A 24,802-nucleotide genomic window follows, 5' to 3' on the forward strand; every position below is an offset into this window, starting at 1 on the left:
TTGCTCTTGAAACCAAGACTGGCAGGCTTTTCAAGCTGCTGCCAACCATATGCTTTTGCTTTCTTTAATTGTATGTCTGCAAATACAGCACACAAATGTGTGTCCGTGTGTCACTGACAGTTAAGGAACCAGGCGCAGCTGTGAGAGCATCATCTACTACAAACTGGACAGTCTGAGAGCCCAGCCTTCCAGGCCTTAAGATACAGGGATGTTTATGATACTTGCATCTGCACAAAACCTGAGAATAAGTTCTAAGTTGGGAAGTATTACAGTACTAGCCCGGGCTAGTATGCATGACAAGCCAAGAAATTTCATTCCAAGGAATATCCCACTATGTCCCACCTGGTTTTTGTCCTGGTATGCACAGGCTGCTACATCTAACTGCACAGCAGGAACAAACTACAGCTATGACTCTTCTCCCAACATGACCATCCAGAGCAAGGTTGTTAGAAGAGACTGCTGTTGCACTTCTCAGGCCCACATACCCACATTTCCCTTATCAGAAACCAGGAAAAAAGAAAGATGATGCCATCCAGACCTCACTCTGACACCGATAAAGTACGTGGCCAGACTTATCTTCTGTGATTGCTAAATAACAAGCCTAAGAGACATACATCCTTGTGGAAGGGAAAGAGATGTACATACATCCTTGTGGAAACCCAGGAAAAACTCAGCTGCTGGAGAAGCAGCAACAGGAGCAGAGTGGTTAAGATATCTTGCTATAGAAACACAAATAGTGAACTGGAGCTTTGCACAAAAACACTGGGCGAGATCAACCTGGGTATATTCTGTTTTGTTACTTGGACTGTTACACTGAAGATGACAACACACACCATAATACACCAAACTGCTTTTCGCAGAAATCTGTCTGCTCTAAAACAGTTCACCCTCCTTTTGAAGTTCATGGTTAACCCTCATAGCAATTCAAAACTCAAAATACACACTCCACCAATACCAAGCTGTCAGCATTGCTAGAGACCAGTCAGCTTCACAGTTCTCTCCAGAGCTGTTGTCATTCAAGATGGCCTGCTGAAGTCGTTCACTTGTCAGTCATGCCCACCTATCCTATTTCTAGTTTCTTTCACATGGTTGTAGTGCTACAAGGAGAACTGAAGTCCCTCTACCGTGGCCTAGAAAGGCACTTAGTGACATACATCCATGGCCATACCAACAAGGTGACTCTATTGTGGTTTTGTGCAGGATGCCCGAAAGGTGGCCAAAGGATAACAACTTCCATTAGAACTTCAGCGGAAAACAAATAATCAATTTCCTTAAATGTCTCTGGAAATCCCAGACTGAATAACATAAAAGTATCTTTGATATTGAACACAAAGATATCCCTGATATTGTGAGAAGAATGAGACTACACCAGAGGACAGCCTTAGCAGGTATAAACATCTGTAAGCTACAAATTTCAGTTTATCAGTTGTACCTGCTACATAGTATAAGTCAAAAATGAGAAGGACAGAAGAAGAAGGAAGAGCACCATGGCAATTCACTTGCTACTTTTCCAGCTTGAGAAAGGGTCAAGTACAAGAAGAATTCAAAGTAAAAGCCTAAGAACCTGTCTAGCCCTTCATAAAGTTGTCACACACAAAAAAAATGTCTTTCAAACACCACCTTCCAAGTCACTGCTTATGCTTCAAGATCTTGACAAAGGTAAAATTTTGCTGTGTGAACTTCATGCATTTAATCCATTGGTAAATGCTGAACTTGCCATCCATGGCTAAGTTTCTTTTGATGTTGCTCCTGAATGTTACAACTGGCATTTTCACTATTTACCTGCTGTGCTGTGAATGCCACTTATTCACGATTTGTAATAAAACAGGAAGAAAAACTGGAAGAAAATCTTACATGAAAACCAATGGGATTTTTCATGCGAAAGTCAGAATGGCTTTTTCACAATTCTGTTTGCATGTTGTTAGCCAAACTGTTCATGTTACTCTACAAACACTTTGTAGTGACAAATCTTTCTGAATCAAGCATTCATTAGAAATGCTGACTAGCATTTATAAATACTACAATAAAATAATGAAATGTCCACATAATGAAAGCTCAAATTTAAGTCAACAATCTGTCTAAACATGTATTTGTTAAAACGTTAAAGAAAACAACTATGTTCCCAGGGCAGCTTTCTTTCTACTGTCAGTGGAAAGTGTTAGAACCTTATTCACTTCATTCTTTTTGCAAGAAATCTCCCTGAAGTCTTCAAGATTATTTGTGCAACACCCCCAAATGAAAGAGACCACAATCTGGCCCACAAGAAACAACAATTATACTCTCATATACTGTAGACAGCTGATGTCATCCCTCAAGTGAAGTTCCTTCAAGGCAAACTTCCTTACATAATTCTGAGAGAAACTTGTACTGAAGCAATAAGGACCATATAACTAAAACTAGCACATGGTAATTTACCAAATTGATACCTGTCAAGAAGACTAGATCGATTTTTGATTTACCTCTGTTGAAATCAGTGTCCCTGTAGATGCGAACCTTAAGAGGCAGTGTACCTTGGCACTGCAAACTGCCTCATTTTCATCATCTCACTCTGAATCTTAGATGCTGAGTTAGAATGAGATTTATATCAGTTTTCTACCGTGTTGAGTTTTGTGTACATACTGCAGAAGAAACTTGCTTTAACAAAGATCTAACTTGAAAGACCTCAACTTCAAGCTGTCAACCCAAGTGCACGTTCCTTCAAAAATAGCATGTTTAATTTTGCTCTTTTTCACAGATTCATGTGACCTCTTTTATCTGCATCCTCTGTTCTACCCGCACTGCTGCAGCTCACGCATCTACAGCGAAACTTTTCAAGCCTCCAGGAACACCATCCAATTTTATTTTACTTGATGCACTATGTTGGGTGTAAGCACATGCAAAATCCAGCATGAGGCAGTTCTGTGAAATAAACAGCCTTCTGGGAGTTTGAAATGACAGTTTTTCCTAGATAATCCATCATTTCATGCTTTAGCCATCCTTTTCCACTGGCTAGCACAAACACATTCTAACAGTTTCCCAAAGCATTGTTCAGAATCTGAAAGTAAATATTTATTCGACATTTACCCTTCAACCTACCCTAACCAAGCAAAGCATTAGAAGTGTCTCATTAGTTCACACGCACAACAGTGAAAGTGACAGTGTTTTCTTTGCACATGTTCCATTGATTGCTCGTCTTAGGCACTAAATACTGGGACCATTCAGCCACATTCTAGATAGCATTTTCTGCATTGTCTAAGTTCATTAGCTTGTTCGTGAGCAAGTAGATGATATCTGTTCCTTATCCAAACTGGAAGCAGGGGTCAGTCTATGGCCCTATAATGGACAATGACTAAAATGTTTATTTCAAAGTATCTTCTGGCAACTTTAAAGACACTGATTTGCATTTTATATACCACTTCCAGAGCCTTGGCTCAGATTACTATCACTGATATTTTATCATTGTCTTTGCCTCTTGTACCAAAACCCATCTGTGCAGCCACCTCAGACTGAAGCTGTTTCAGGGTACCTTTCAGCAAGCATGCTTACCAGAGGCAGCCTATACAGCCAACTCTCTTCCTCCACAGTATTTTAACACAATATTGTCAGTATGGAAGCATTGGTAACATGAAGGCAAGTACACAACCTTCAGCTCACACTCAGCTGGAGACCTTTGACTTTTTTTTGTTGGAACAAGTTCACCTTGATGTCAAATGGTTAACAACTGTCAATCTGTCAATCTCTTCTGTCTCCCCTCCCACATCAGGTTTTCCCAGGCTAAGTTCTTCTGCAAGGCAGAACTATCACACCTTACTCTGCAATAAACAAAACTTAGTTGTTTTTTTAAAAGAAAAAACAAAACATAAAAGCCAAAAAAAACCCTTTGCTTCGTATTGCCCACATATAAAGAGGAAGACACTATCATTGCTGAATTAAAAGTCTTTTCGTTAAATATCCTCTAGGCTACATCATGAACACATGATATTTAGACCAAGCAGCATCCAGTGGAAATGAGAAGAAATTAAAGAGGAGAACACTTGGTTTAGGGCAGTGCAAAAGCCTAAGCAAAAACAGAAGTGGGAGAAGTGATGTCTCATACTAACTAGGGGAAAAAGAAAGCATTATTCTATTAAAATCCTTCCTATATTCTCCACAAGGCAGTCATATACGTGGACAGGAAAAAAGGAAATGAAATGTGAAAGCTCTGAACGTACTCAGTATCTTTAAGTAACATATGCTGACCTCATATCATAAACATATAACATTTACTACTCAGTAAAAACACTAGATACTAGTAAGAGTAAAAAATAGATTCTGTTTGTGGTTTTTATGTTAGCAGATGGATCAAATTCACTCCTGTTTTAACTATGTACTTTTAAATGCATTTTACTCCAAATCTCACTGCAGGGATAAATTTGATAAGCTCTGTAAAATAAGTTCTGAATCTTTTTTTTTTTGTTGTTGAACCAGCAGAATGGCATTTACATCTTGCTTTGAAGTTAATATAAAGTCTATGCCTATAAAGATGACATAGCATGCAGTATCATGTTTTTACTTATGCTCAGCTATCAAGATTAAGTGCTTTGAGGCAAAAAGTGAGTTTGACATTTACTGCTTGTTTGAAAATGTCCTAACACAATCAAACTTCCAATTATTTGGCATGTCTACACATAACCTCAATGTAAAAGTAACGAATACTGAGGTTTTATAGCCTAGGTTTAACAGTGGCCTCAGAGGACCCGGACAAGACCTGTATAACACAAAGACTGCAAAGAACACAAACATGTGAGCTTATGGAAAGGAAAGCGCATCCTTTCTACTGTCAAATGAGCAGTAAGCATTGATCACCAGCTGACCAAAGCTGACCACTAGTGCTTCATCTGAAAAGACAACTTGAACACACAAGAGAGATATTTGCAGGGTACCTGAAGCTTCTCAGAATTTTTATGTAAACAAGAATAGGTCACAGCTCATAAAGGGCGTTTCTGAAATAAAACATACAGCAGGTGGAATGAACCCATTCACTTTACAGCTTGTTTGCATATGGAACATGTTTTTGTTCTCCAAATGCTCGCCAACAAAGGCTTTCAGCATCTTTCCATAAGCTGGGCCTCCCTTGCAGCGTGGAGTTTGAAAGGCATACCCACAGCAGCTGAACTGGCTTTTGTACCATAAAAACAATAATCGACTGCAATAATCTGCAAGGCAGCTATCCTTGCTAGATGGTATGGAAGGCTGTACCACTGCAGCATCAAGGCATTCTGATATTGTAAGCAGAACGTAAATGGATTAGCTTTCTAGACAATAAAAAGAAAAAAGGTCTATCTACACCAAATGCCTTATTGAAAGTCCAGTCTTTCTAAAGTAGTTCTAAAAGCCCTCACTGTGGGGACAGGAAACACTTTAGAGTTAAGAGATAAAATATGCTTAGAACCAAGTCCAGAGTGACTTAAGTTTTCACCCACTACCCTGACCACTTAAAAAGAAAAACAACCAACAAAAAAAAGCGCACACACAAATCCACACTAGTTTCCTTACTGCTTACCACTAATAAACAAAAAATGTTTGAGACAGCTACGGACTAGATTTAGGATGACTTTCCTAGGAGCTTTAAGACTGAAGATCAATCCTTTAGGTTTCTTTAGAAATCCTAGTTAAAATGAGCTTTATAGACGTCAAGTAGTCTTTTAACAGAGGACAAACGGACCCTCCGCATAACGTGAGAACCACAGCTAGATTAAAAGATACTGAGGAGACCAAAAAGATCTAGCAAAAAGCATACATTCCCTGCTAACTGGGACTTGCAAAGCATTTACAACCTTGCTGTTACTTGTTCCCTTCATTCTCCAAGAAAATTAGGACAAATTCTGAAAGAGTGTATAACAATTTTTCTTCCATGCTGAAGTATAATGTTATCTGATCTTCCTTGCCTTACTTACCATTAGACGCACTCAGTTCTTTTAGTCACATAGTAGCTTAGTTCCAATGTCTGCTCCAGGACAGATGAACCTCTGGGATTATTGTTTACGTCCTTTATGCTCTAGAATCCTAAAAAAACATAAATGAAAAGTCTAAGCTTGAATGCTACCAGATGTCCAAGAATCACTGGGGCCTTTTACACATCCTTTTGCCCAAAAAAAGAAATTCTAGGGACTGTGATATGATTTTCATCCCTAAACTATCAAGCCACTGATCTGAAATAAGCAGAAGCCAGAAATTACATTACCAAGAAGGAGAAATGTTTAATGTTATGATAACATCATTAGTCTGGTACACTGCTTATGGTTCATGTTTATCATCACTGCTCTGGCCCAAATCACTGCATGGAACTGCTTTCTTTTGGAAAACAATCTGGCAGCAGCCTGCAAATTCCTTGAACAGTAGTGGACAGAAGCGCATCCACCTGTACTTTGTCCTCTCCTAAGGCTGGGTTCCTGTAAGCAGTGTCTGAAAGCAGCTATGCCTGGCAGCACGTTCAACAGGCATTTGACCTCTGCTCAGCTTTTTGCAAATGATGGGATTGGAGGAAGCACAGAAAGGAGATGAAGTATATTCCTGTGTTATGCTGGCCCACCTACTTCTGTTTATTACCTGCATACAGGAACTGTGATCCACGCAAAACCTTCAGCTGAAATCACAGTGACTGATTTCACTAAGATCTCAGAGTCCTTAAAGGTCTGATAGTACAGGACTGAAACACTTACTACTTATTTGTGAAGGACCGTTGACTGCATCTTACCTACCTAAGGAGCTAACTGAACAAAGAATTTGGAAACAGTCCATCATAGCCTTAGACACTTTGTGCCACACCATGCCACTAAAAGCATAGCAAAAAACATGGGTAAAAGAGGGCCATACAGGCATGTCGAAAAAAACAAAACAAAACAACAAAAAACAAACAAACAAACAAAACACCTCTAACAAAGTGCAAAGACTTTTTCCTCCTTTACAAATTCTACTAAGAGTGGGGCCAAAGCTGTATTTTGTTTATCCAGAGGATACAGTGCTTCGTCCAAGTCTTATATGGTGCACCATTAACTTCTAAAGCACATCACCAGGCACATTCATCCAAAGCCCACAGAAACCAATACAACTCTTTCTGTTGATGCCAACACACTTTGCATCACAAGCCCAATCAGGACACCTCCTGAAGAACAAGAATATAAAAAAGGGCTAAATCCTGGAAGTATCCTCTCCTACAGAGCTCTTGTTGAAACCACAGACAGTTCATTTTACTCAAAATTGGAAAGACCAGTTTTGAGTAGGCTAACAAACTGAAGTCCACCTAGAAATGCAGCCTTCACCTCTGACACAGGGACATGAGGTGACCACTGCATACAGGTAAGCATCTCTGTGCATTACAGAAAAAATATATTTTTATTTATAATAATGCAAGTCACGTTCTTAGAAGACACCAGGATACAACAGGACAGCAGCCAGCTAAAACAAAGTTGGAGTCAACTGTGAGGCACTCCTCAAAACATAACCTTAACTAACACAGCATATCTTAGCATTAAGGAATCTTCTGCTACCCAAGGTAAGGGACTACTAAGTCAAAGGAAGAAACTTACTGTAAAGCCTCGGTACAGCATCTTTCACTTATAATACAAACATAGCATGGAAGAACTATATAGGTCCAAGAATAAGAAATACTGTCTGTGTACACAGTGTGTGTCAAAACGGAATCCAAATATTATTCCTAAAACCAGAAAAAAAAAAACAGGAATAAGATTCACAGACCATATTATATTTTTATAGCCCCTTTGAAATACCTCTCTCTCCCTCCCAGGAAAAATATGAGAAACAATTATTTTCATAAGTGTTTTCATTAAGTTTGTTTGCCAATACATTTTCCAAAGTCAAAGCTCTAACACTGCAAAGATGTCTTGCAGGCAAGTCCCAAGGGAAGACAGAACTTTTTTAAAGAGCAGATGTCATTCAAAGCAGCCAAGAAGTCCCATAGAAAGACAGGGTGGATAGTTCTGAGTCTACCATCACCATCCTCATTGCTCCACTAAGACTTCAGGCAATAACATAATTGCCAGCACTACTCAACAGTTCCAGAGTACGAGGCTTTGCAATGTGCTCACTGCAATCCAGCAGCCTGTCTTACCAAGAGGTAACTGGATTCCATGACTTGCTACTGATGGCCAAATTATATGCCCCTCTATCAAGTAATTTATTGAAAGATGCTCAGCCTCTCTGTACTGCTCCCTTTCCATTCCTACAAAGGGCTCTGGTGTGTCAACACATATGCCCATTGTAGAAAGTTACTACTTCAGTTAGGTGGAAGTGCAATCTACTCTGTATGCTCTCAGTGCAATGCAAACAGAAAACGTTGCTAAAATTCAAGCAAAAAATGCTTAATGCTTTTACAAAAGCAGAGTAAGAATGTGTACGTGTAGTTTCTGTGTTTCAGCTGACATGAGGTAATGTTCACACACCCAAGTTTTTAACATAAACCTATTTGCAGTGACAGCAGCCAAAAAAGCTCTTTGTTCTTTGACCTTCCCTAGTGTTTGCAGTTCACCATAATATTCGAACACTGGTATAAAAGTTTTCTTTACATCCACTGCTATGCAAGGAACCTGGTATTGTGACATTTCTAGAGAGGCCAAATGAAGAGTTAATGCTGAAGTTGCAGGCACAGGGCCTGTATCCCTAAGTCCTTGGAGCTTCTAGAGAGAGTTCCCCCTTTCTAAGCAATCTGCAACTGTTGTAGTTGGCCTTCAGTGTAGATACCTTGCCAGACTCCACACTGTGAAGGACTCCAACTGGTGAAGGAAATAAGCCCATCTATTGCCCCATCTTTCTATCTATCCTACAACATGTGAACACTCAGAAGAAAATACTACTAAATCTAGGACAGTTTGGAGTCAGTCCTGTCTCTGGAAACAAAAAATCTTATTCTCAAACACCTTACAAATCTTGCAGTTATTATCAAAACTGGTGTGAAAACAATACTAAGACCTGGTAGCATTTTGTACCTACTTTGCAGTGATCTAGACAAAATATGCTGCTATGCACCCATGAGTATAAGAAAAACCTTGGAGGCTGAATAATTTTACCAACAGCTAGTCACCTGAAACACTAAGTTGAATGTAGCTGCGCAACCAAGCCCTTGCTTTTAAAACTCTTACATGTCCTTTGTTACGCTGACACAAGCAGATAAAACTAGTCACACACTTACTCATGTGCATAAGTGCCAGCAAATCCAGACTCTGAGTTAAGAGAGGAATTCAGCACATCAATTTGCTCTGTGTGAAACCTCTAGAGGATGTGTCACAGCAAACTGATAAGCAATTGCTAAACTACTGGTACCACATACTCAACAGCACATCCAATCTACTTCATGGAAATTGAAGTGACTTTACTTTGTACTCTGTACCAGCAAGACCCCAATTTTTGCTAAGTTCCCAGGTTAATTTTTGCCAAAAACATAGTCTGCCCAGACACAAGCAAAACTTGTGCATATGATTACCTGGGCACTGACAAAGGAGCAGAGAAGGCTGATGTGCAGGAGCATCATCACAGAACAATAACACAAATCTAAAGAGTGGAACACAACGATAAAATGGTTTATTGCTAGTTCTTCCCTGTTTTGGAAAGGACACAGAATCTAGTCCAACAAACACATCTATCAGGCAATCTGTAGCAAGGTTGTGTTGTAAGATGTTCCCTCCCTACATCTACAACCCCAAATCAACAAAAAGTACTTTGTTACAGACGTTTCAACAAAGTAGTTTTTAACAAAGTGTGTGTGATGCATTTCCCTGAAAAGCCACACTCTCCAACCTTTGGTCCTTACATTCACTTTTTCCACCTTAAGAATGGACAAACCTGAAGACAGAGACAAGTCTCCTGGGACAGATGAGCAGGAATGTGTTATTAAACTAAAGCATGCATGTTAAGTGCTTTCTGTCTTGGGACCAGAAAAACAAGTTAATTAACCAGCTGAGAGTATTGCACAGTTTATATGATGCAGAGTACTTGTAGACTCTCGTGCCAACCATTCCAAACAACTCCTTGTAACTGCTAGTCCACGTAACAGCAATTTTTGCTAGTAAAAGTAAGGTAACTGGAATGAGGGATCTGGATGCCAACTTTCACAAAGATCAACAAATAAGAAACAGGTTTTTAAAATGGGGACAGAGAAAATAGAGACCAATCTATTACACAGGCTACTGAACAGCTCTATAAGGGAAATCTGGCTTCCCTGATTACTGGTCTTTAACGTAGAAATGTATTTGTCATCAAATGGAAAGTTATTTAGCACTAAAAGGATACTGACAGACTCTGCTGCTGTCTACGAAAGAGTCCTGGGAAGAGTCTCAAGACTTCTGCCTTCTTTTACCTGTCCAACATTGGAACTCTGCTTTCTGAAATATCGTATGCTTGTGGGATGAGCCAGAGGTAAGTGTGACGAACTTGGAAAAACATTAGCTCTTGGAACAAGCTGAGATCTTTTCATCAAATACTGATCAGCTGGTTGTCAGGTCACAGAACCGGTACTTGGTGGTTTGAAATTTTGTCTCCTGTTTCCAGGGTCTGCCTTTTTTTTTTTTTTTTAAATCTTTATTTTTGAAGACAACTGAAGAGATGGTCTCCCACTTTGTGTTGGCAGAGTTCTTGGCTCAGGTGGTCCTCAGCATTCCCTGGGGGATTTAAATGACACTGCCATATGAACAGTCAACACTTAAGTGCAACATAAAACTAACCTTAAGCTAGTCTAACCTTACACTGCTACAGACACAAATGTTTCATCCTGCTCAATCTCCTCCACTGCATCATATTCATCCATCTTATCTATGCAGAAATAGGGCTGCTGCTTCAGCTTGCAGAATTGATGGAAAACTAATTAATTAGGGGTATGGATTAGTCATCACTGGGGAACTGAAAAGGGGACCACCTTCAATGGAAGCTCACTGTTTAAATGCAATGTGGAAATGCATCCCTCTTACAGGGATTTACAGAATTTCCCCTAGGTGTTCAGCTTAGTCATGTCTGCATGGGTATTTTAAAACCATGGCTGAGCAAGTATTAAATGAAATTCCTTTGTTACAGCATACTAATTTTTGTCAAAGTCTTTAACATTTTACCAAAGAAAGAGATTGAACCTCAAAAAAGGGCAGTTAAATGCAAGACTTTCCAACAGACTTTCCACTAGAAAAGCAAAAGGGTTCTTCCAGAGCTTGAAAAAATTGTAAACTCAGATAATTACATCTGATATACAGGGCTATTCTAGTGAACATTTATAGCAAGCGCTTGAAATTCTGATGTCACTCACAATAGATTTATCAGCTGGTGATTTTAAAAACTTGATCGTATATTAAAAACTATGACCAATATTGTTTTCTGTGCATAGAGGTAAACATCCTGCTCAAGGATCTGAACTCCTATTTAAAAACAAAACCAAACATTAAGAATAAAAAGCACTCAGTATGGTTCTGAGACACATATGTGGCTGCATTGCATATTCCCTGCCTACACTGACAGTGTGGGAGCTCTGTTAGTCATCTAATGCGCATATTTGCTTGGCACAATGCCTTTACTTTCATATGCAGGCAAGAAAGATGATTACCAGTTTATTGTATTTTTACATCTTCATTGCATGTTCAGCAGTCAGTATGACCAGACCTTCCCAGATCAAACTACAAGCTATCATGAGACAGGCGAGTTCAAGGTACAGCCCAAGATCTGGAAGGTTATTAAGCAAGTCTATGAAGACAAGGATGACATTTTAGACTCTTGTTGCCTTTTTCCCCTTTGGTTGGACTTAAAATGTTTCTTTTCAGAATAAGGACCTTTTATTGAGTATAGCCTTACTTTTGATTTCAACCCCAACACAGATTCCTTTACTATCTTAACGGGCATTACAGCTTCTCAGCCAGTTTGCTTTACTGTCTTCCTCCACCTCCATTTCAGACAAAGTTGGAGCAGAACCAGAACTTAGTTTTCAAGCAAGGCTGTCATAAGATCTCCTTGCCCAAACTACAGCAATACACCAGGTAAGTTCACAAGGATCCCATTCTTTTGGCATCTCTGTTTTACTCAAACCATATAAAACCAAACACACACACAAAAAGGTGGGCCTTCTTCGTGTAATATTGAGGGTGAAAACTTTAGAGAAAAGGAGGGAAGCAGAACCTTCAGGCACCTCAGCATTGCCAACCCTTGAAGGAACAGCGCTGCCATCTCCCCTCCTAATAGCCCTGAATGCTGCCAATTAATATTTTACCATGAGATACTTCGTGTTACAACCTGCTTTCTGTAGAATTAACAGCACACAAATCCAATTCCTTTCTGACACACAAGGGGAGTAGTGCTTTAAGGGGAGGTATCTCAGGCTGTTTCTTAGGTATCTCAGCTGTGAGCCCACTCAACATTGACTACTATATTTATGTCAAAAAGACTCATGCTGCACCTCTCCACTGCAGAAAGTGGCAAGGCCAGCCTTCCAGGATAACCTGGGACAGCCCTGCAGGACCTCCTCTAACTGCTTCCTTGCTATTTTAAGTGCCATAGATGATGTGTGCTGCCATGTCTCTGCTGTTTATCCCCCAGAGGCACGCAAGTTTGGATTCCTGAGGACTGCAGTGCTTTGGTGTATCTGCCGACCGCACTTAGAAGGTTAATGTCTAGCTGAAGGGGACAGCTTTTGACAAGCAGGAGTTCAGAATATGTTGGGTCTGGTCTGATATTGTGGAGCTTTGCCTTTAAGTTCCATGATGGTAAGACAGAAGAAATATGTGGGAAGCATCCACAATAATCAACTATCTCGAGTTAATTAGCAATTAATTTTGTGAGCTACTGAAGTCTAGCAAAGACTGAGAGATTCTGGTCACAGTTACCCTGATGTAAATCTAGATTAACTCCTAGAGAGAACATCAATCGCCATGACAGTTACTTCAGATTTACACCCAGCTCCTCTGAATTTGTGCACTTGTTTTCACAGCTGTGTGGGAGATCTGTCTCAACACAAATCAGCTCTGCTCTCCTGCAGATTCTGCAAGGTACACAGAGTTATATTTCTGTAAAAATCTAACCTCAGTGAAATAGGGAAATTAAATTCTCTGCTCTGATGAAACCTCAAACTCCCACATAGCAGTCAAAAAACCCTGCTAGAGAGCCAGCCACTACAAGTGGTCACAATATCTTCCTCAGCAATCAGTCTTTGTGCAGTAAGGATAATTCCTTTCAGCAGATTTCATGAAAATGATACAAAAAGCAAGCACCAAAATTACTACATTCTTCTGCTAGGACCCTTATGAGGAGCACTAAGAATACCAGATCCACAGACGTGCATGACTTTGAGTCCACAACCCTACCAAAATCCACCTGAGCCTTTGAAAGACATCTTTCTATGAGGATAAAAAGAGGTGGGTATGAACACCTTCCAGCCATCAGCACTGCACCATGGAATACACACTGCAGCTGGATCCAAGAAATTTTATATGAAAAAGGAATTACTGTTCTGCCGCACAGCCCTTCTACCAACTCCACACGGGTCTGCATCCCCACCTCCGCATAACTATCACTTCCCTGTTCCTTTATCCCTGAACTAACTGCTGGATTAAAATGACATAATGCTCCTTCCCACCCACATGAATCTCAATCCAAGTAGTGCAGCACTGCTCATGAAATTCTAATTCAGGTAAGCAAATGTCTATATGCTTCTGGGTGAGGCAGAGTACAGGCCGTAAGTAACAAAGGGCAAAAACAGATCACATGCCGTATACAAACGCAAGTGCTGTAATTCTGAATTCGACATGTATCCAGAGAGCTTGCCAAATGGTTTGTGGAAACATTATGGAGAAATGCATATAGACACTACTGCTAGATAGCTTAAGTTCATTAAGAACTCTTTGCATCAAATGCATTTGCCTGTCAATTTTTTTTTGGAAACAAAAAATTTCCCTATACCACCCTAACTTTGACAGAATGCGACACATTCCTGCCCTCATCCTACAGCCAATTATGTTTGCACTGCAGATCCTCATCTAGTTTTATCCTGTGCAGGAACCAGCTATCCGAAGGAGCCTGTTATCTACTCAGTATTCCTTTGTCACATGCCACAAGTGGTGTTGACAGGGTTCCTCAAGATGATCCAGCAAACTCTCAGCATATTCTTCATCCATTCATAAGGATGATGTTGAGCTCTGGTTCATTTAATTTTTTTTTCCTCTCTTGTGCACAAAATCACTCAAGGCTGTTTTGCCATTAAACATTAGCGTGGATTCATGATCTCTCAGCACTGAGTCTCCATCAAAACAGTCTGATCAGCTTATGAGCAAGCATCATGCTAGCAAAGCATATGGCATGAAGAGAGGTAGCCAAAATTTTCATGGCTCCCAGCATTTGTAGGGTCAAACAGCATAAGTCAAGCACATCCACAAGTAACTCAACCCACAGTAGAATGCACAGAAGAATATATGTCATAGCTAAACAAGCTTTCGTCCTGGGTAGCATTTTGATTTTTTAGAAAGTTGAACTACTTTAATGGTTAATGCTAGATTTTTTTTTTGGTGGAGAGTTTGTTTTGTATCTATAAAATTGCTTCACAAGGGACAGCAATACATTTTTATGGACTCACTCTTTAACTAATTTCTTGAGAAAAAAAAAGAGATTTTACAATACATTTCAGCACTTTAGTGTTTAAATCAAGTGGCTGGAAAGTATTTGACAACCAACAACTTGAAAACAAAACAAGAAGTATTTAGGGTGGCATGCCTTGAAAGGTAGTATACAACAGCTAGATAAATGCTGATCTTTACAGAATATGATTTTTTTTTTAAGGTATAGAACTGCTTAGCTAGAAGGTTTGCCACACAGGCCAGTTTAGTTCTTATAATTAGACCTCCGAATCATTATTAAACATTTATGAATTTGTTTACAGATACAAGTTATGCCAGAGTAGAGTAGGATGAGTATTTTAAGAATAGCTATTCTAGAATTATTTTGTTTCTATAAATGAAGTTGTTTAGAAACAGTTATTGCACAGTGATGTTATATGGATAACCTGTAAGGAGTACAGAAAATTGTAGCATACCACAAATAGAAGCCAGTGTTCTTCTGAGAAGAAGCAAAACAATTTAGCCTCCAAATGTACTAAGAACCAAGTAAATCCTATAGCACCCTATAATGCTGATCTCCACCTCCCTCCATAAAGTAACTGGGCAGAAATAGAACTAGGATTACATTTAAACCTCAGGTGTTTTCTGAACTTCAGTGTGCTTCACCAACATGTGAGATATTAATTTGATTGGTTACTTACAGCTGGGCATGAATATCCTGCTTAATCTCTAGAAAACTAAGTGGACACTAAGCAGACAAACAAAGCAATCTGTCTTTGTACCGTATCTCCAGGATCTCCCCAGCTGACTCATCCTCCTGCCTAAAATACAGCAGAACGGTAAAAGGAAATCTTTTTACTTTTATCTCCTTAAAAAAATGAAAAAAAAAAAAGAATAACACACTATCTCACATTACGAGAATCCAAATTCCTTTGTGTAGTAGCAAGAAACAGACTAAAAGCAAAACTGGATGCCAATTTGCAAACTGCCATTAAATTTCCAGGAAGCTAATCCACCAAGGAGCATACTGCACCCTAGAGAGCCCTTAATTAATAGTGTCACATTTGCAACAGGCTAGTTAAGGTTGTGTCACCATTTACATTATAAATCCCTAATTATATGTTAGCAAAACAACCCCAAAGCTTACTGAAACATGATATACAGGGTTCCAGTCCACAAAGAAAGACTTGGAGATTGTGTGGGGAAAGGAGGAGGACAGGTAAGGAAGAAAATGTTAGTATCAAGGTAGATTTGATTTGATATTTTAATTTGCAAATACAAAAAAAAAAAAAGACAAAAAACTTGGAATCATTACAAATGCCAAAAGCAGAGAACATTTTGGCAGGCATTTAAGGTTGAATCCTGGAGGCGGTAAACGCCCTTGACTCTAATCGCAGTAGGAAGCAAGGGTGGCTAGCACCCCCCAAAGAATGATGGATTACCTGTTTCTAAATCAACAGGTGTTAGAGCATGTAGCCACTCCTGGGGTCTGGACCACAGTCCCTCTGTACTTGGACTGCTTTGTTTAGAGAACTTGATTCTGCTTCCTTCGCAGGATGGATGATATCTATTCAGGGTCAGGAAGATTAGTACTATTCCATTCCAGACATTATAAAATATATACATGTGTATATAAAATATATATCACGTGTGCTCTCAGCACACGTGAGAGCTTTATGCACAGAATATATTTTGTATTGGACGGAGTGTTACTTCCCCCTTGACATTTATATCTGGTATGTTTTACAGTTTGTTTACATTGTGTCTTTGATTACAGAACATATAGCATTGAATTTGGAGCTCCTACAGCTTCCAGCCCCATCGGCTGGAGAAGAAAGCATGCCTCTGATTTTTAGTTCTTGGAAATGGATTACAGTAATGAGGAGGAGAAGCAGCATTAGACAGCATTAGAGAGTGTATGGAAGAGACACTCCACAACCACCGGAGTCTGCACCAAGTGGTCTTAATATTAAAGATCAAAAGTAAGGATACTAAAGTCACACTAAAGTCCGAGTAAAGCCAGTACGTGGTTTCAGTACCAAATGGAGGCCCATCTGCTGACTGCTTCCCTCCTTCATTGTCCCAAGGTCCAGGCACTGGTGCCTCTAACATCCCGTGACACCCTACTCAGTATCCTTCAACGTCTCTGCTCCCCTCAAGAAGGTGTACTTGTCTCCAAGAACAGCCTCCAGAGAGCCTCAGGCCACAGTTGTGGTCAAGCCTGTCTCACTTGTGACCCACAGCTGACTGGCAGTGGGGCACGGGAGGATGTCCCTTTTAATCTGCTCTCTGTATTACGGCTATGCATCCAAGTGACAGCACAATGTCATCAGGGCCCCAAGGTCATGCCACAACCTTGCGCTGCTTCAGCTGTGCCAACTCAGTCTTGATTTCTACACCTTCAAAGCACCCATGCATGAAAAAAAAAAAAAAGTACGTTTCTTCTAGGGTCCAATGCTGTAGCTCAAAACACAGTGGGAATCTCTTATGATTTTTCCTACAGAGGAAGCTGGGTGTGATAACTTGAGTCTTAGGTCTGCACTCAAGAGCTCCATACCTTGTCTAATATAGACCTCCTAAATGACCCTAGAATTGCTGTTTAGTTTTTGTTCATCTCGTGTCCTCCTGGATAAGGCACATCAGTATTTTCAGTCATCCCTGGAGAAAAAAATGGGAGGCACAAGGATAGAAGGAAATCAAGGCCAAAAGTAAGACAGTGAAATATTTGGATACCATAAGCTACAAAAGAGTGGCATATACATGTACATGAAACATGGCCACCCTTAACATATCCCGGTTTGAAAAGCTTACCCATTCACAACATTAAGACCCTGTAAGTCAGCAATCAAGGCACTCATCCAGACTGACAATATTGAATAGAAATCATACCGTAACTCATAACCTCGCCTTTCACATACTGAGGTCTCCCCACCACCAGCTAGCAAGTGGGTCTGTCTTGCATAATCCCCCTCTTTCTATAAGCAGGCTGAGTTTATTAGCACAGTATGTTCATCTTAAGAAGCATTTCCATCAGACAGCAGACAATGCTCTAGAAAGAAAACCATTTTCTTGTTTCTACCATTGTACCAAATGTCACCTTCCTGTAGGCTAAGAAGCCTACTTCTCAGGTTGAATGTTCCCAGTCATCCTGGGGTGCCACACGTCACTGAAGGGAGCAGACCCCAAAAGGATGAATGCAGCACCTCAAACCATCAGTGTACCACTACTGTATGCACTTAGCCTGCTGCTGCCACAGCCTTAAAAAATTAATGAGTTCTCTAAGGAATATACAGACATAATATTCAAAGCAAAGGAAGCTGCTGCCAATACTGTTTTCCTCTCTCTGGACACCACTTCAAACAATTTCAAAACAGAGCAACAGCTTTTGCCCCACAGCAGACTATCAGGATCCTTTCAGACAGAAAACTGCCAATGGTTGTGTGCACATGCCTCGACATTATACAGCCTGCAGACCACCACCATGCAAGTCTGACCTTGTTTCACCCATCTGGGGGATTTCTGCCATTAGGTTCAACAAAAGGAAAAATTAAGCTTCACTTTGCGGGTACCTTCTGAGTTTATTTTGGACCAAGTTTTTTTTTTTTTTTTTTTTTTTTTTGTGAAGATGCTAAACCCCGCATAGAAATAATGACCTCCAAATAACTAAAGGAGTGCTTAGTCTCTCCAGCTCTAGCACTGACTTGATTTCTCACTTTTTCCTTTTCTCTGCAGCAGTTACCAACACACCCACAGACACGATATGGCATACGCTCAGAAACACAGGTCCAGCAACACCATTTATGTAAAGTCCCTTATTTAAGGAACTAATTCAAACGAACTAACCTACACCAAGGCAAACATCAACAGACGGGGCTTTCCTTCTGCACCATAATCCTCTAACATGAATGCGTGGCAGGTGCAGAGGGGAACAGGACCAATCACTCTCACCTTTTCCAGCCCTTGCTTTTCAGAGCATTGCTGTACACACAATACACTGAAGAGAAATGGCTTCTTCTGCCTTCCCATCCCTTTGCTTCCCAAAAAGTACTCCCCACATCAACCAGTGTCACTGAGAGATAGTCTGCCACCAAAAGGCTTAGAAATCCTCAAAGAAAACAGATTAAACATTCAGAATTATCATCAATTAACAGCTCCAAAATGACACATGAGAGATTAGTACAGCAGAAAAGCTTTAAAATTTACACTGGTGTAAAGTCTGAGACCAGTTCTTGAACAACAGAATAAAAAAAAGCTTCTCTAGCTTTACCAATATAATGTAAACTATTATTACTAGGAAGCAAGGCTTTAAATAGCCTGAAATGTCAGAAGGATCTCAGATTTCTACTCATCTCTAGCTCTGGTAGCTCATGAAGCATCAGCTCCTAAAATCACACAGCAACTGCAGAGAAGAAAGATGGCAATCACAAGCAGATAGACACAATGTGTAAGTTCAATATTTCAGGAAGCAGCATAGAAATAGTTGAGTGGATCAGTGCCACTATTTCTAGGACTAGTGGTGGTTTTAAAAAGATACTTACAAATACCTGCTGTGTCTTGAAGACTAAGAGAGAATGACATCCATAGCAATCAGTTGCAAATGAAGAAGAAAAGGGAGAAACAGGTGATTCTTTTACACAGATTGTAATGGTGACACAGCTCATTTCAAGGTCAGGTCCCATCCCATTCTATCCCCCATTACCGACTGGGAAGTCTCAACATCATCAGCTAATAATATTCTAGGCTGTAATAAACTTGATCCCAAGGGTGCTGAATGTCATGAAAGCAAATTAACCACAAATGCTCAAAAAATAATGCTTTTCTCCAAATCTAATTATTGCCTACAAGTTGCCACTACTTTTACTTGTATGTAAGGCTCTAGAAGACTTTATTATGAACATCTGAGAAATTGTCATGAACTCTTAAAACTTACTTGAAATTCCTTATCCTCTCCAAAAGCACCGAGCACCTTGCTTAAGGACAAACATAAAACACATCATAGCAAATGAACTAAAGAAATCACAGAACCACAGTATCAGATCCTAATTTAACTCACAGTATTTCCTCCTTGACTCAGAAGCCATAAAATAGATTATTTTCCCCAAAATTCCTACTGGATGGCACATCATCTACTGTGTTAAGTACTAGAAAAAAATACCAATATATTTGAAGCATCTGCATGCAGTAATTTCTATATAATCTCACTGGTTCTAGCTACTTATATATCATCCTTAGTTATCTGGGGTGGGTTCATCTTCAGGTTATGACATATTAAACCCCTCTGATATCCCCCAGCTGACACAGGTAATTAGCTCTCCAGTGGTTTGAAGTTCTTCCTCATTAACACTTTTTTTGGGGGGGGCTTGGCTACTTGTTTCTGCTGAGGCTTTCAGTTGCCACTGGTTTTATGCTAAATGTGGAATTCTTCCAGCTAAGCTGTTCACTGTGTTTATGGGTAACCTGCCCTGTCTTCAGAAGTTATGAATGTAGGTGATAATATTGCTTCGGGGAAAAAAGCTCTTTCCTTCGTGCTTGGGAGAACATCAAACAGAAGCTGCTAATCTGTGAGGATTTGATGGACACAGACAGTGGTTTGCATTTCCTTGGTCTGAAGCCATTGTGGCAGAAGGTTATTGAGCTTTTTGAGAGAGAGAGAAATACATAGCTAGAGGAGATGACAATTGGGCTGAAGAGGTGACAGACCCAGGCGGAAAGGAGGAGAGCCATCCACTGAGCAGAAGACATTGGTATTGGCTGAAAAAATTAAGCAAGAAAAGCTTATAGATACAGCTAGGAAACTACATTCCAAACTGGAAAAACATCTGGTTTCAAGGACAGAAAGTCAGTTTGGAAATCTGCTCTCAGTTTCTACTTCTGTTCAATATTAACAACCTAGGAAGAAAGCAGGGTGCCTTCACAAAGCAAATTCCCAAATGACAGCAGACACTATTCCAGCTAGCTTTGGACTCCCTTCTCTTCCCAGCATAATCAGCAATCTCACAGGCACAGCTTTACAAATCCCAGACCACCAGATAAACCCACACCAGTAGGCTGTGACAGAACACAGTAAAGCCAGAAATAATGTTAGCAGGACCTGACTTTTAAGCAAGTTCGCCAAGCAGAAAAAAATCTTTTTCAAAATCCTAGGTACACAGGTAATGGTGGTCTCTGTTCAGCACGACACCTGAATCAGTATCTTATCACTGACACAATTTTTGTGTTTAAAAGCCTTTATGTAACATTAAAGTCATACCAGGATTAACACTGAGCAACAGTTCTCAATTTAATCTAATGCACACTAATATAATGTAATCTTACCCACTCAAGGATAACAGACTGTGATAACTGATGTTCTCAGCTGCATAGAATACGCTGCAAATAAAACATATTGTTGCTTAATTGCTGGTTCTCTCATTATCTAGCATCACTACAAAACATTAGAGCAGTGAGTCTCCATTTGTGATCTGCTGCCCACTGGCAACATGCAGAACTATGGCAAATGGCCAGCACTATATTCAGCAGCAAGATCTACAACAGTGTCCCCAGTCAGGAGTTTGAGGAGCTGCGGCACCAGAGAGCACATGGGGAAATTCAAAGGGACAATGTTTTTTTCCTAAAAAGTTCAGGATATAACACTGTTGTGCACGATGCTTGGAAGTTCAAAAGAAATGAAAGTTAATTTAAAAGGGCAGCGACCACTTCAGGGAAAAATACGTAATTAAGGAGCCAGAGATGTTATAAAACATGTTACACATGCTTGCAATAAATTTACCACAAAGAACAGAGCACTTAAAGGTCTGAAAACATGGTTTAAGACAATAAATAATGGGTGACCTAATGCTGTGTGTATTTTAGCCCAACTCCTCATGTGTATTGCAGCAAGTTAGGCATCATATGTGTGAGTGAGAAGCCCCCCCCGTTTTTAACCTAAAAGAAAATTGTAACTATTTTCATTATGCAGCCATTCAAAATGGGCTCTGGATTGCAGAAACAATCACTAGCAGAATAAAATAGCCATTACATGGTTTTCAGTCACAGGATTTGTTACAATAATTCACGAAGCTCCCAACAGTTTCATAACAAAGTAGTCACATCTGCAGTTTCACAGAAACGATCATGTCTGTGCCAAGATTTCATCTCACAAATGTTTTCAGGCTCTGATTTCCATGTTTAGAAGAGGACTGAAACAAGCCAATTAGTTAAATTATTCCACCTCTCTGGCTTGCTATTCTCAAACTTAAGGAGCAAATGTTTCGGTCAGCGTAATGGAATGGTGGCAATGATCTGTACTGGCAAGGGAGGCTTTGCTCCTAAAGGAGACGGATACAGCCAAGCTCCAGGCTTGTAATACGTACTGTTACTGAGACAGAAAATGATGGAACAGATGCTCCTGGAGTACTGAATAGAAGATGTTCTGTAAAAGAAAATAAACAAGTCTAGCTGTACTCAACAAGTTAAGGTACAGGAAGAGGAAGCAGCAAGTCTCTGTTCCCAAAAGTAAAAGGGCTCTGCAGAACTTTCAGAAAATTGTACTGGCTGACAGATAAAATAGAATCCTTTTCCCAGAGTCTCTGGATGCTGCTGGAAAAAAAAAAAAGAAAAAAAAAGCAGCTTATTTTATTTACAAGTATATTAAAAAAACAAACAGGCGAGAGTAATTCAGTGAACTGACAGTAAATTCACAAGCAGCATCACGTGTCCAAGAGAATGGCATAAATAACATCTCTGGCAAAACAAATTCTCTCTCAGAGAGGCTGAGTCAAGGTGTCAAGCTTCTTAAATCTTGCAGGAGGGGAGAAACATTAAACCTCAAGCCCATGAGGACTCACTGCCATTAGCAAGCCTGTAGGAATCTGCCTTCTTTATTATTTCATGGGAGCATACGCCTGCACCCTGCACAAAGTACTACTGAGATGCAAAATCTTATGAAGGATTGGGAAACACAGGGAATGCATCCCGGTTAGTCTAGCTGCCTATCTTTTGAGCAATCTTTTATCTCAAGAGCAGAATTTTAAGAAAAACCTTCCAGAGTGGCTGTGTGGCAAGGTTTCTGGTGTTTGTGTTGTCACCACTGCTGCATGACAAGTGTCGGCCTACAGTCCATGGACTGCTTGTGACAAGGCAATTTTCAGAGATCAGCCAGGAGCAGTGACCAGGCTCAATGGACTGTTCCTCTCCCCAGTACTTGTCTCAACCAAAGAAGAAAATTCTCAACCTTTCCTCTCCCAATCCCCTTGCCAAATACTTACAATCATCAACCTTCACAGGAACAGGGCTACAAAATACGACTTCTCTTTAAGAACTGAAATTAGGCAAACATCTGCCCCCCCAAAAAAACAAAACCAAAAAAACGATTACTGCTGGTTTAACCACCCACCTCAGCTTTTTCAATCCTGCCTTCCAAAGGTATCCAAAGCTGGTTATACTCCAGTGGAGCCTTCCCCTCATCTCACTTCCACAAAGCATTCACCTCCACTTAAAGAAGCGTGCAATGCTGTTGGCTGCTAAATACCTTCTGCCATTTAAGCGGCAATAAGAGAAAGAAGATAGTAATTGGAATGACCTGCTTTTATAGACTGCAAGTCATCTATTATGAAAATACTTTTTATTTATAGCACCTGAGAGATACAGTTCAGAAGAAAGACCCCCCACCATGCAAAATTCTTAGCTTATGTTTTCAGTAATTTTGGTTTTACACAGTGATACCTGAAAAAACGCTCTGCATCTTTACAAAATGTCAGTATTTGCATTTCATAAAAAACTCTAAGGCACCATTAGAGGCTCGTGATATCGTTGGTGGTACAAACAGAACACATTTTCCCACTGAAGGGGAGTGGCAACTACCTGTAGGAAAAAAAAAGGAAATGTTTTTCTCAGGGTAGAAACTGCTAGGTTTGCTACTTTCTCGAGTGCAGAACTAAGGAAAAATGCAGTAAAACCACATTTTGAAAGCAGTAAAACGGATAGGCTTGTGTACAAGCAACTAAATCTCATGTTATAGCAAACTTCAGTTTAAAAAAGAATTCACAAATCACGTTTAGTGCTGATCACAGCCTCAGGAATTAAGATTTCCAGTGCAGCTTCCTACAAAGAATCCACAAGCATCACCGTCTGGGAGGGCAAGACATTTCTTTAGAGATTGTCTGGAATCTGTAGCATGATCTGTAATCTTGGTCTCTGCAAAGACCAGCAAGATCAAAAAGCCACCAGTACTCCTGTGGCTTGCCCAAGTCTTCACTGCAAACAAGGCAAATTACCAAACACAAGCCAAAGCTTTTAAAACACCAGATGCAGCTAGCTTGGTTTTAAAGGGTTATTAAGTCTCCATGAGAGGTCTGTGTGCGAGGCAATGTCTGAGATAATTCTGTAATAGAAGACTTGCTCTGAATTTCCATGTCTATTGGCTTATAATGTCTTGCAAGGCCTACTGGTTACAGCATGGGTTTGAGGGGGTGGGAAGGCAAGGGAACTGTGACACTCAAGTTGCTAACAGCACTACCTGGAATTGAAATGGTGTAAAACGGATTGGTTTTGGCTTCCGTCAGGTTATGTTTGGCATTTGCAGGATTAGCTTCCGGAGACCAATAAAGATGTTCTGTCCTGCCAACTGACTAGTTGCAAGCATGTCTAGCTTCTGTGTTAAACAAGAGATGACGAATTGAAAAACTGAAAGTTTTACCTCTTCAGGAAACCATCAAACTTTCCTTCCACGTAAGACAAGATATCTCACCCATGGGCAAGATTAGGCCCTAGTTCCATTGTCACTGACTCAGAACCACATGGATGCTCTGGATTAGAAAAAGCAACTTCAAGCTCAGCCTCCAGAGGCTCAGGTACGTGGGAATATTTCTGTTGTACTCCTAAGAGATGTGAAATGTTTAAGTGTCTGAAGACAAACAAGAGCATGAAGTGCCAGGTCAGTCTGTTCAGAGAAGTACAACAACCATTGTGAGACCTATGGGAAACCAAGGCCTTACAAAGCATCTGGCTGTGAGGAATGCTCCGAATTCAACAGTGTCACTGTTGGGTTTTGCTGTTTTGTTTTGAAGAGCATGGCCTCCAGGAAGAAGAACAGAACAGGAAATCCTGGAGTGAAGATTCTTGTCTACCTCCATTTGCTTGGCTACACAAAACTATGGAATCTGTCTTGGCTAAAGATCAGTGATACTAAACCCTGGGACTCGCTGGCCTGCTAACACAGGTCTGGGTGACCAAAGGCAAAAAGAGGGGATCCAAAGCATGGGCTGAGAGACGTG

The 24,802-nt window shown here is 40.2% G+C and overlaps 1 protein-coding gene across 31 annotated transcripts in view; it reads right to left on the reverse strand.

Moving 5' to 3' along the window:
• The window catches only part of PTPN5 (protein tyrosine phosphatase non-receptor type 5), an 81,989-nt gene that overhangs the window by 50,405 nt on the left and 6,782 nt on the right, over positions 1-24,802 (reverse strand). For 12 of the 31 annotated variants that reach the window (XM_083839012.1, XM_083839018.1, XM_083839013.1 and 9 more), the window contains one exon: positions 5,916-6,024. The exons of 4 other annotated variants lie outside the window; for them this stretch is intronic. The gene's annotated coding sequence lies outside the window, so the exon portion shown is untranslated. Of the gene's footprint in view, positions 1-5,915; positions 6,025-7,547; positions 7,676-10,267; positions 10,632-17,106; positions 17,208-24,802 lie in introns of all 31 variants that reach the window. 15 more of the 31 variants (XM_083839039.1, XM_083839028.1, XM_083839038.1 and 12 more) reach the window with 4 other exon arrangements.

The sequence above is a fragment of the Anser anser genome, assembly GCF_964211835.1.
Source record: "Anser anser genome assembly, chromosome: 5".
Classification (NCBI taxonomy): Eukaryota; Metazoa; Chordata; class Aves; order Anseriformes; family Anatidae; genus Anser; species Anser anser.